This window comes from Motacilla alba, chromosome 17 (genome assembly GCF_015832195.1).
Source record: "Motacilla alba alba isolate MOTALB_02 chromosome 17, Motacilla_alba_V1.0_pri, whole genome shotgun sequence".
NCBI lineage: Eukaryota > Metazoa > Chordata > Aves > Passeriformes > Motacillidae > Motacilla > Motacilla alba.
The window spans coordinates 2,541,419-2,552,315 of record NC_052032.1 but is presented as its reverse complement, the minus strand read 5'-3'; positions in this window follow the sequence as shown (position 1 = coordinate 2,552,315).

The window sequence follows — 10,897 nt, the reverse complement described above, 5'->3', positions numbered from 1 at the left end:
AGCCTTATTTTTGAAAAATTAATCCACACAAGCACAGGAGCACTGAGTCATCACTCCCTATTTTGCCCACTGTGTTTCTTAAATAAATAAATCAAACCTGAATGAAGAGGTAAAAACCAGACAGCATTGATATTGTTGATTTGCAAACAGGAAGGGGATGTTTGTGGCACGCAGAAATAGCCTGTCAGCAGAGCCTGGAGCTGTCACACAGACACACAGGCTCTTTTGGGGCTCCAAAAGCCACCTGAGGATGGGCACGATGTCCTGGCACCACCAGACAGTGCCACGTGGTGACCCAGCAGGGAGCTTTTGGCACTGGCTGCCTGGTGCCAGAGCCAGGCTCAGCTGCTAAAGCTTGGGCCAGGAAAGTACAGGAGTTGTTTGAAGGGTTTTATTGGGACTGGAGACATTTGGGAGCTCAAAACTCAGCAGGCAAGCACATTTTGGTTTATTCCTACAGGGCCATGTGCAGAGGGGATTGTCCCCAACGTGCTCCTGGTCAGGGTTTCCTTCATCCCCACTGCTCCAGTGGCTACCCCAGGAGGATGAGGATGGGGATGGGAATGGTTTGTCCTTCCTCTCCAGCACATTTTGGTGAATACCCACAAGGTCAAGGTTTCCTCCATCCCTGCCACCCTGATGGGTGTCTGAGGAGGATGTGATGGGGATGGGGATGGGGATGGGGATGGGAATAGTTTGTCCTTCCTCTCCAGCACATTTTGGTTTATTCCTACAGGGCTATGTGCAGAGGGGGGTTGTCCCCAGCGTGCTCCTGGTCAGGGTTTCTTTCATCCCCACTACCCCAGTGGGTGCCTGAGGAGGATGAGGATGGTGATGGTGGTTTGTCCTTCCTCTCCAGCTGCAGTTTCTGGGAGCCCAGCCTGGCCCAGCTCAGGCACTGAGCCCGTCCTGCTGAGCACAAAAGGTGCAGACACAGCCCCCCCCCACCCTCCTGGCTCCATCCTTCCCAAGGATGCCTTTAAATCCATCCCCGTTTGCAGGCTCAGCTCCCAGCTCCCTGCTCTGCTTCCCCACACCCCTCTGCAAAGGCTCCAGGTAAAGCCCCTGGGTCCAGAAAAACAAACCACCAGTGCCAGCAGCACAAGTGATGCTCAAATGGCTTTGTCACGCCCTGTCCTGGGCCTGTCCCACGTGCTGGGGCTGCGAGGCACCCGGCACAGACGTCCCTCCCATCAGAGGCTGTGCAGTGTTGGAGCTGTGCAGAATTGCAGGCTGATAAAGTCTAATCATGCCAGCTAATTACATCTCGCTGAAGAGATGGAAATAATGCTTATCTGCCTAGAGCTGATGAATTATCTATCCCAGCTTGGAGATGAAGGATTTCCCTGTGAATACAGCTGAGGAGAATAAACACTCTCGTGATTTCAGGCAGCTCCTGGCATGGTGGAGATGGCAGCAGCGAGGTGAGATAGTTCCCAAGTTATTAAAGCCTTCGAAGCCTTCAGTGCATCGGTCCATCATGATGAGCAAAGTGCTCCATACCTGTCCCTCACCCTCCCAGGACTTGTGGAGGATTCTGATGCCACAATCCATGGCTGTGACAAAGCATTTCTTTAAAAAAGTTGATTCTGTGGGGTATTTTTTCTGCTGACAGCAGTCAAACCAAGCCTGGCAGGGGCTGTGTGCTCAGCTCCCTGCCCTGCTGCCCCTCAGCTGATCCCTCTGCCTTCAGTGCCTGGGGGTGGGATCATCCCTCCTTGCTCCCGCTGGATTTTCCATGAGCACGGTGTAGAACCTGAGCTCTCGGCAGCAGAGGCGCTGGATGCACCTGCAGAGAGCCCAGAACAGGCTGTCCCCAACCTCTCCCCTCCTCCAGAACGCTGCTGGGCTCCTGCAGCCGCTGGACACTGCAGGATAAATCCCCAGCCCGGTAAATGTTTATTTCCCTCTCACCGACACCAGGAGCAATCAGTGGAGTTTTCCTTCCACTCTCGGTGACCCTGGCACAGGGATCTGTTTCCACATCACCAGATCACCGGGAAACCCGATCGCGGTGGAGGGGGGGGTTGAGGGCAGGAGCTGCAGCCACGCGGAGGTCGGGGTGCACCTCGCAGCTGGGCTCAGGTCCCCATCCACAGGGTGGGGGTGGAAACCCACCTGGGGTCACCTCTGAGGCCCCGGACGTGTCCTTGTAAAGGGACCCGGTGTGCCCCGGGGTCGGAGCCAGCCCGGCTGGGCAGGAGGGAGCAGCAGCGGCAGAGAAGGGGGCGGAGGTGCCCTCCCGCGCCGGGGGCTGCTCTCCTTCCCCAGAACTGCTCTCGGTGCAATTAACAGCAGCGTGATTGCAGCAATAAAACTTTGCAGCGCTGATAGAGGCGAGGGCAGCCGTGCCCAGCCCCGCCAGCGGTGATGCCGAGCCCGCGGGCGGCTGCGCCCTCCGTCCCGCTGCTGACTCCAGCGCTGCGCTCCGATAACAGCGTCATTCAGCTCTGCTGAATCAGGCCTGCCTCGAGCGGCTGCTGCTGAATCAGGGCTGCAGCCATCAGCTCCAGCCCGGGCACGGAGCTCTGAGCGGGATCTGTCAGCTCCAGCCCGGGCACGGAGCTCTGAGCGGATCCGTCAGCTCTAAACCCCGGCTCCAGCCTGAACACGGAGCTCTGAGCGGGACCCATCAGCTCCAGCCTGAACACGGAGCTCTGAGCGGGATCCATCCACTCCAAACCCCGGCTCCAGCCTGAACACGGAGCTCTGAGCGGGATCTGTCAGCTCCAGGCTGAACACGGAGCTCTGAGCGGGATCCATCAGCTCCAGGCTGAACACGGAGCTCTGAGCGGGATCCATCAGCTCCAGCCCGGGCACGGGGCTCTGAGCAGAGGGGTGACACTGACTGAGGGGCACCTGGGGATCCTCAAACCCCCCAAGCCGGTGCCAGGGGGCTGTGACAGGCAGCACGGCAGGGATGTCACCCCACCCTCAGCCCCGGTGGGTGAGCACCCAGCGCCCAGCAGCGCCCCAGGGCAGGGAGCGGCCGGCGGGGCCGGGGGAGCGCAGCCCGCGGGGCGGAGGGCACGGGGGGAAGGAGGAGGAGGAGGAGGAGGCTCCTGCGGACCAGCATTCCCCTCTGCTGGTCGGCACTGGGATAACTGGTGGCCGCCAGCCAGGCGTTGGCAGGGAGCCGGGATCGGCTCGGTGCAGCCTGCCGAGGGCGCGACAGACTGGCGACATTGGCACCGGCGTGGCACGGGGCGTGGGGTGCGGGCACCAGCGTGGAAAACAGCGTGAGCACAGGGTATGGGCACGGAGACAGGCAATGGCATGGCATGGGACATGGAATATGGGACATGGGACAGGCACAGACATGGGACAGAAACTGACATGGGCTGTGGGAAATGGGACACAGGACATGGGACAGGCACTGACATGGGATATGGGACATGGGACGGGCACTGACATGGGATACGGGAAATGGGGCATGGGACAGGCACTGACATGGGACATGGGATATGGGACAGGCACTGACATGGAATATGGGATGTGGGGCATGGGACAGGCAGGACAGCCTGGGCACTGGGATGAGCACAGGGAACGGGCATGGGCACCAGCACAGCATGGATGTGGCCCTGGCTCTGCTCCTTGCTGTGGGATGTTGGGAAGAGTGGTTTTCTGCCCCACTCCCAAACCCCTGGGCAGGTGCAGGGGCTGGTGCTGGGTCACAGCTCTGGCATTTGCACCAGGGAAAGGAAAAATCCCAATGCTGAAGAGCTGGAAACAGAGGAAAAACCCAGAGCGCCAGGCTGGGCCCTGCCTGCATCTGAGCAGGGTCTGCCCAGCCCCCAACCCTCACTGCCCAGCACAAACACCGGGCTCCTGGGATGATTAACCCTGAGCAGCTGCACCCCAGGCAGCTCATGGGGACACAGACAGAGGGTGACACTGTGCTGTATTTGCAGGGAATGCCCTGATGAAGGCAGGAATGATGCATCTGACTCCATGTTCTCACAAGGCTAATTTATTACTTTATTATACTATATTATATTAAAGAATACTATACTAAACTATACTAAAGAATACAGAAAGGATACTTACAGAATGCTAAAAAGCTAATAATGGAAACTGGTGACTCTCTCCAGAGCCCTGACACAGCTTGGCCCTGATTGGCCCAAGAGTGAAAACAACTCCCAGCAGAATGCAATGGAACAATCACCTGTGGGTAAACAATCCCCAAACACATTCCACACGAGCACAGCACAGGAGAAGCAAATGAGATAAGAATTGTTCTCCTTTTCTCTGAGGCTGCTCAGCTTCCCAGGAGAAAAGCCCTGGGTGAAGGGATTTTATCAGAGAATGTGAACACCACCACACTGTGCCCTCGCTGTCCCTGTAAGCACCTTCCCCTGGGATGTGTTCCCAGCCCCTGGCATTTCACAGCCAGCATTGCCTCTGCTTGCACTCAGGGGAGTGGAAGTGCCTCCCCATCCCACATCCCCAGAGCATGGATGCACTCCCCAGTGGATGCTGGATACTCTCACACCCTCCCAGAGTGTCCTGAAACCCCAAATATTCTGGGGGAGCCCCCAGGGAGGATGGTCAGCAGATCAGCAGGAGCTGCCAGTGTTTCTTTCCCCCTTCAGCCTCAGGACTCAGAAGATTGTGGGGCAGCCCCATTTCTGCCAGTTAAACACATGTCCAGCATCTTAGCAGGTTTTAACTGAATTTTTGGGGGTGAAAAAGCCCAGAGCGAGGCCTCCTGGCCTAGACTCCTTAGGAGAGGACCAGGAGGGAGGGATCAGGATGTGGCCCCAAGGCTGCTGGGGGAGGCATCTCTGCATCAACTTCCCCTTGGTAGCACAGACATCCTAACACTTGTCTGTCAGGAAAACCAGCCTGAGCCAGCTCTGACCCCACGGCCAGTCCCTTCTCTGGCCTCCCAGCTCCCTGTTACTCCCCAGACTTCCATCCCACACCAAGAGCCGCTGGTGCAGGGCCCAGTTGCCAGAGCTGACCATCCCAATTTCCATCATTTGGACCAAAACAGCACAGGATGGAGTGAGGGGAGCAGCCACCACCTCTCCCCATCCACTCTGTTGCTCCTTCCCAGCCCCGTGTGGCTACAGGGCTGAGGAAAAGCTCCTTCCCTTCCCTTCCCTTCCCTTCCCCTTCCCCTTCCCCTTCCCCTTCCCCTTCCCTTCCGGGAGTGTCCAGCCCTGGCTCCTCACCCACATCCCCCTGAGCAGGGAAAGGCTTCTGGGGGTCCCAGATCAGCCCACAGTCCCTGCCTGGAGGGAGTTCTGGGGCATTTTGCACTCCAGCAAACGCCCTGGAGTGGGATCCAGCCTCAGGGCAGCAGCGTGGTCCTGGTGCCAGGAGGGGGCCTGCCCATGGAGCTGTGTTGGAGGGAGGCTCTCCAAACCATCATTCTCCACCCCGTGGGCAGGATGTTCCCATCCCTGCCCTCCTGGCTGTGCCCCCCAAGCCTCCATGGCCAGGCTGACACCTTCCCCAGGCAGCCGTGCGGGGGGCAGCCTGGTTCCCAGCTTTTCCAGCGAGACAAACGCCACGCTGGTAGCAATGCATCTGAACAGCTTAGCAGCCACACTGCTCGCAGCTGTGCTCAGCAGAATTTCAGCAAAATACTCTACAATTCATCAAGGTTATAAAACGTAAACTAAACGTGTTTGTTTAAAACATATATAACAGATAAGACATATATAATGTACTAAAATAAGAACAGAGAAGCTGAGAAACCGAATACCAAGATCACAGGAACTAAAATAACAGAAGACCGTGAAACACCTAAACTATAGCCAATCACAGATACCAAGGAATAGAAAATGAGAGAGCAAGACAAAAACACCAATCAAGAAGTGCATAATTAGAAGTTTGTAAAATCTATAGAAGTGTCTGTAATATAAACAACAAACAGCTTCTGCTTAATCATATTAGTCAGTTGTTCAAATGTCCTAGACTTCCCACACACTCTTTCCTTATTTATATTTTTTACATTCCTTATTTATATTTTCTATTTTATATTTTCTTTCCATATTTATATTTATATTTATATTTATATTTATATTTATATTTATATTTATATTCTCTATATATATTTCCTTGTTTATATTTATATTTTCTATTTTATATTTTCTTTCCATATTTATATTTATATTTATATTTATATTTATATTTATATTTATATTTATATTTATATTTATATTTTCTATATATATTTCCTTGTTTATATTTATATTTTCTATTTTATATTTTCTTTCCATATTTATATTTTCTATCTTCTTATTTATAATTTATATTTATATTTTCTATATGTATATATTTCCTTGTTTATATTTATATTTTCTATTTTATCTTTTGATGGATACAAGAGAACCACCGGGCTGCCAGGGAGCTGACTGTCCCCAAGGGCAAGGGGACACACCCTGGGGACCTTGGGGACCCCCTGCAGCCGGGTCCAGCTCCCTCCAGCGCTGGGGCTTTTCCTGCAGCCCGGGATGCTCGGGCTCCCTGGGCAGCCTGGCAGGGAGCTGGAGCAGCAGTATAAATACCTCGCTCCTAAATAGCCTCTGGTATTTATAGCTGCCTTGGCACCGAGTACGGCGCTCTGACAAACTCAGCTCGGGATTATTTTTAAGGAATCATGGAGGAGGGCAGGTTTTGGAGCGGAGGGTTGGGGCTGGCGGCCGCCCGGCCTGGGGCTGCTGGCGCTGGCTGTCGCTCGGCTGTCGCTCCGCTGTCGCTCGGCTGTCGCTCCGGGCGCTGCTGCGCCGTGCCGTGTCCCCGGGCGGTCGGGACAGGGTGAACTCTCGGTGGCCGCATTCAGACATGTAAATCCAGCCGTGTGCTCGCACCTGCGGGCACCGCCTGCCTCTGCAGCGCTGCCCCTGCCCGGCTCCGTGCCAGCGCCGCTCCCCTCCCGCTTTCCCGTTCCCCCTTCCCCCGGGCTCCCGAGGGGAAGCGCAGGAGCGCCCAAATCCCCTGGGCACAGCCCGGGGAGTCAGACGCGGAGCCCGGCAGCCCTGGCAGCCAGCCCGGAGGGAGAGCTCATCGTGCTGAGCTGGCTGCGGGGTGAACGCGCGGCCTTTGCCCCCAGATTTACAGCCCTGCCGTGCCCAGCGTGGAGGGGTGACTGATCCCCTCTGGGTGCGATGGGATTTTACTGGGAATAAACCTGACCGACCCCAGGGAGCCCTCCCCTGCAGCCCTGGGGGCAGGCGGGGCTCGTTCCCTCCAGCCCCACCGTGGGGTGGGGGCAGTGCCTGGCTGTGGCAGGGCTTTGGTGGCCCAGCTGAGCCCTGGGGCGCGGGGAGGGGCACTGCGGGGGGATGCTGGGGCGGGGGGATAGCGGGTGCGTGTCTGGGGGGGATGCTGGGGTGATTTCGGATGTGGGGGATGCCGGAGGTGTGTCTGTGTTAATTCTGCTTGTGGGGCGTGACAGATGTGTGACTGTGGGTGACTCCGGTTGTGGAGGGTCCGTGTGTGTCCCCGTGTCCGTGTGTGTCCCCCTATCCGTGTGTGTCCCCCTGTCCGTTCGTGTCCCCGTGTCCGTTCGTGTCCCCGTGTTCGTGTGTGTCCCCGTGTCCGTGTGTTTCCCCCTGTCCATTCGTGTCCCCGTGTCTGTTCGTGTCCCCGTGTCCGTGTGTTTCCCCCTGTCCATTCGTGTCCTCCTGTCCGTGTGTTTCCCCGTGTCCGTGTGTGTGTCCCCCTATCCGTGTGTGTGTCCCCCTGTCCATGTGTGTCCCCGTGTCCGTTCGTGTCCCCCTGTCCGCGCGCGGGTGTCGCCGCTGCAGTACCAGGTCCCGCCTGCCAGGGGGCGCTGCCGGCGGGCGCTGCTCTGCGGCGCGGGGCGTGGCCCCGGCTGGGCGTGGCCGGGGCGTGGCCGGTGACGCAGGCCGCTAAGCCCCGCCCCGGTCAGCTGAGCGCGCCGCGCCGCCCCCCCGCGCCCCCCCGCGCCCCCCATCGTCCTCCTCCCTCTTCCCTCCGCCCTCCGCATCCCTGCGCCGCCGCCCGCAGCCTCGCCCGGCCGTGCGCGCCCCTGGGTGCCCCCCTAAACCCCCCCCCCAGCCGCCGCCCCCCCGGCACGGAGACATGGCCCCCATCGGACTCAAGGCTGTGGTGGGAGAGAGTAAGATCCGCGCCCCCCCGCGGGGTTTGGGGTGGGGGGCAGCGCGGGGAGGCCGCGGGGGCGGGGGTCGGAGCGGGCGGGCTGCCCCGGCCGGGCTGGGGGGGGATGCTGCGGATGCGCAATACGGACCCTCGGGGGAGGGGGGGACGCGGCGCCACGGGACACCCCCGTGGGGACACGCGGGCGTTGTGCGCTGGGGGGGTCGGGGGTGCTGTCACCTTCCGGGGTGTGTTTGTTGAATTTTTGCGGGTGTTTGGGGTTTTTCTGCAGTGCTGGGGGAGGGGGGTGGGAATTGGTGACGGTGGAAAAGCGGGGGGGGGAACGAGGAAGCCGGAGACGCTCGAGGCCCCTTCGGTTTTGTGCCCCCATCGACCCCCGTGGCCCCCAATCCCCCAAAGGGCCGAGGGGACTCCCCCCACGGGAGGCTGAGCCCCGAGGGGGGGCACAGAGGGGTGCGGACCCCCCCAAACCCTCCCCCAGCGCAGTGCCAGGCCGGGCCCTCCCGCTTTGTCTGCAGCAAATCCCGCTCAAACGCTGGGCTTCGTTGCACTATTATTATGATTATTATTATTATTCCTATTATTATTGTTATTTTCCCGGGGGTGCCTTTGCTCCCGCAGCCCGGGGGTGCCCCTGTGTGTGTCCCCCCTCTTTGGGCATCCCTTGCCCGGGGGGGTCCCGCTGCCCCGCTCCGTTCCCGGCCGGAATATCGCCGGGAGCCGCGGGCGGGGGCACGGCACCGTCGGCCCCGGCTCCGCTTCCTCCTTCCCGGCTGTTGCAAGGCGATATTTTCCCGGGGGGAAACGAAGGGGGGGGAGGTTGTTCTCCAAAAGCACCCGAGGCTGGACGAGGAAGGAGGGGCGCTCCTTTCCCCGGGGCGAAATTAAGGCGAAATAAACTCCGCATTAAAGAAAAAAAAAAGAAGAAAATGAAAGGGCAGGAACCGGTGGGAACTTCCCCCCGCAGCCATGAGCCTTCCTCCTCCTCCTCCTCCCCGCCTCTCGCAGGGTTTATTTCCGTGGCACCGTGGCCGGCCGCGGCCGGATCTTGGCGTTTTTTTGCTTTTTCGCTGTTTTTGGGTGTTTTTGGCGTGCCCGCGGCCATCCCCCGCCCTCCCGCGCCCGCTGCAGATGGCGCGGCCGGGGCCGGTGGTGTGATCAGGTGGGTGGTGATGGCGAGGGGGGCCAGCGGGGGGATCCCCGTGGATCCGTGGCCCTGCCACCCTCCCGGTGTCGCCTGCCGCGGGGATGGGGGGCTGCGCCATCCCCCCGCAGCCCGGGCCGCTGCGGCGGGGCCGGAGCCCAAGATGGACGGGAAGGCAGGGCAGTGTCCCGCCGTGCTGTGCTGCGGGAGCGGCGCCGGGCAGGGGCTCCGGGGCTCTGCTGGGCTCTGTCTGGGGGACACGGCTGCCCCCAGCCCGGGGGATGCGGGAAGGGGGGGTCGGACCCGCCGCCCCCGCAGCCCCTGGCAGGGCCACATGCGGTGCCCTCGCCGGAGAGGGGACAGAGCCCAGCGCCACTGCGTGTCCCCGATTTCCATTCATTGTCTGCGCTGGGAGAAGGCACGGGCACACGGACACAGAGAGGTTCCGGGCAGCATCAGGGAAATCTGACTTAATCCTCCCCTTCAGGGTATAGTGACAAACCGCTCCGTTCTTTCCCTGAAAAACATCGTTCCCGACTGGAAATGATAATGTGGAGCCGGGCAGCAGCGCCGGAGCCGGGCTGGCGGGGACGCGTGGGTGGCTGCGAGGGGGGAGCCGCGGTTGTGCAGGCAGAATGCTGCAGAGGAGCGAGGGGTGGCACCCGGGGGGGCACCCTGGGGTCCCCGCAGGGATCCGGGTGCTCCTCAGCACCTTACGGGGAGCTCCTGAGCTTGTTGGATCTGCCTGCCATGGGGGGCTGTTCCAGCTGGAGCTGTTCCCCCAGAGTTGGGGGCAGCCTGCAGGGTCCCCAGACCCCTGTCCCCGGGCACTGGCACGAGATTTCCTGGGCTGCGCCAGCCTGGCGCTCCCGGAGGTTTTCCTGCAGGAGATGTTTGCTCCCGAGGAGCAGGAGAGCCAGCCTGGGGCTGACCCCGAGGCAGGACATCTCCTGTGGGCTCCTTCTCCTGCAGGAAGGATGGATGGATGGATGGGGAGGATGCTGCCGCGTTGCCATGGCTCGCTCCGCCAGCCCCCCCTCCCGAGCTGCATTCTGCCCTGGCGTCCCTCCAGACCCGGATTATTCCTCTGACCAGCTGGTGCCATAACAAGACGGGGTTTGGAGGCCTCTGAAGAGGTGGGAGGCGGCGGGCAGGGGGAGAGGTGGGCCAGGGCTGCAGGAGGAGAAGGGCAGAAGCAGATTGTCACCCCCCAGAGCTGTGGGGTGTGTGCTGAAGGGTGTCCCTGCGCCTTCCCGAGGTGTCCAGCGATGGTGACTGCATCCTCCGGGACTGGCTGTTGTCTGCACAGGGTTGGAGCTGAGTGTTCTTGTCCCCAGAGGTGATGCCTGAGGACCAGGTCCTCCTGCTGTGTCGCTGTCCCCTCCCAGGGAGAGCTGGCCCCTCTGCCCTGGTGCTGGTTGGGAAAATCTCACCTGAGAGTGGCAGCTCTGAGGACACCCATCCCCAAATCTTCACTCAACCTGACCCCCAACTGCACGGACATCATCCCCAAATGTTCATCTGACCCCCAGCTGCACAGACATCCCTCCCATCCTCTCGTGCCCCTTGGATCTTCTCAGGGCCACCTTGCCCTGCCCAGCCCAGTGGTGGCTCCTGCAGCAGCCTGCAGTGGGGAGGAGGAGGAGGCTGGTTTTTTAC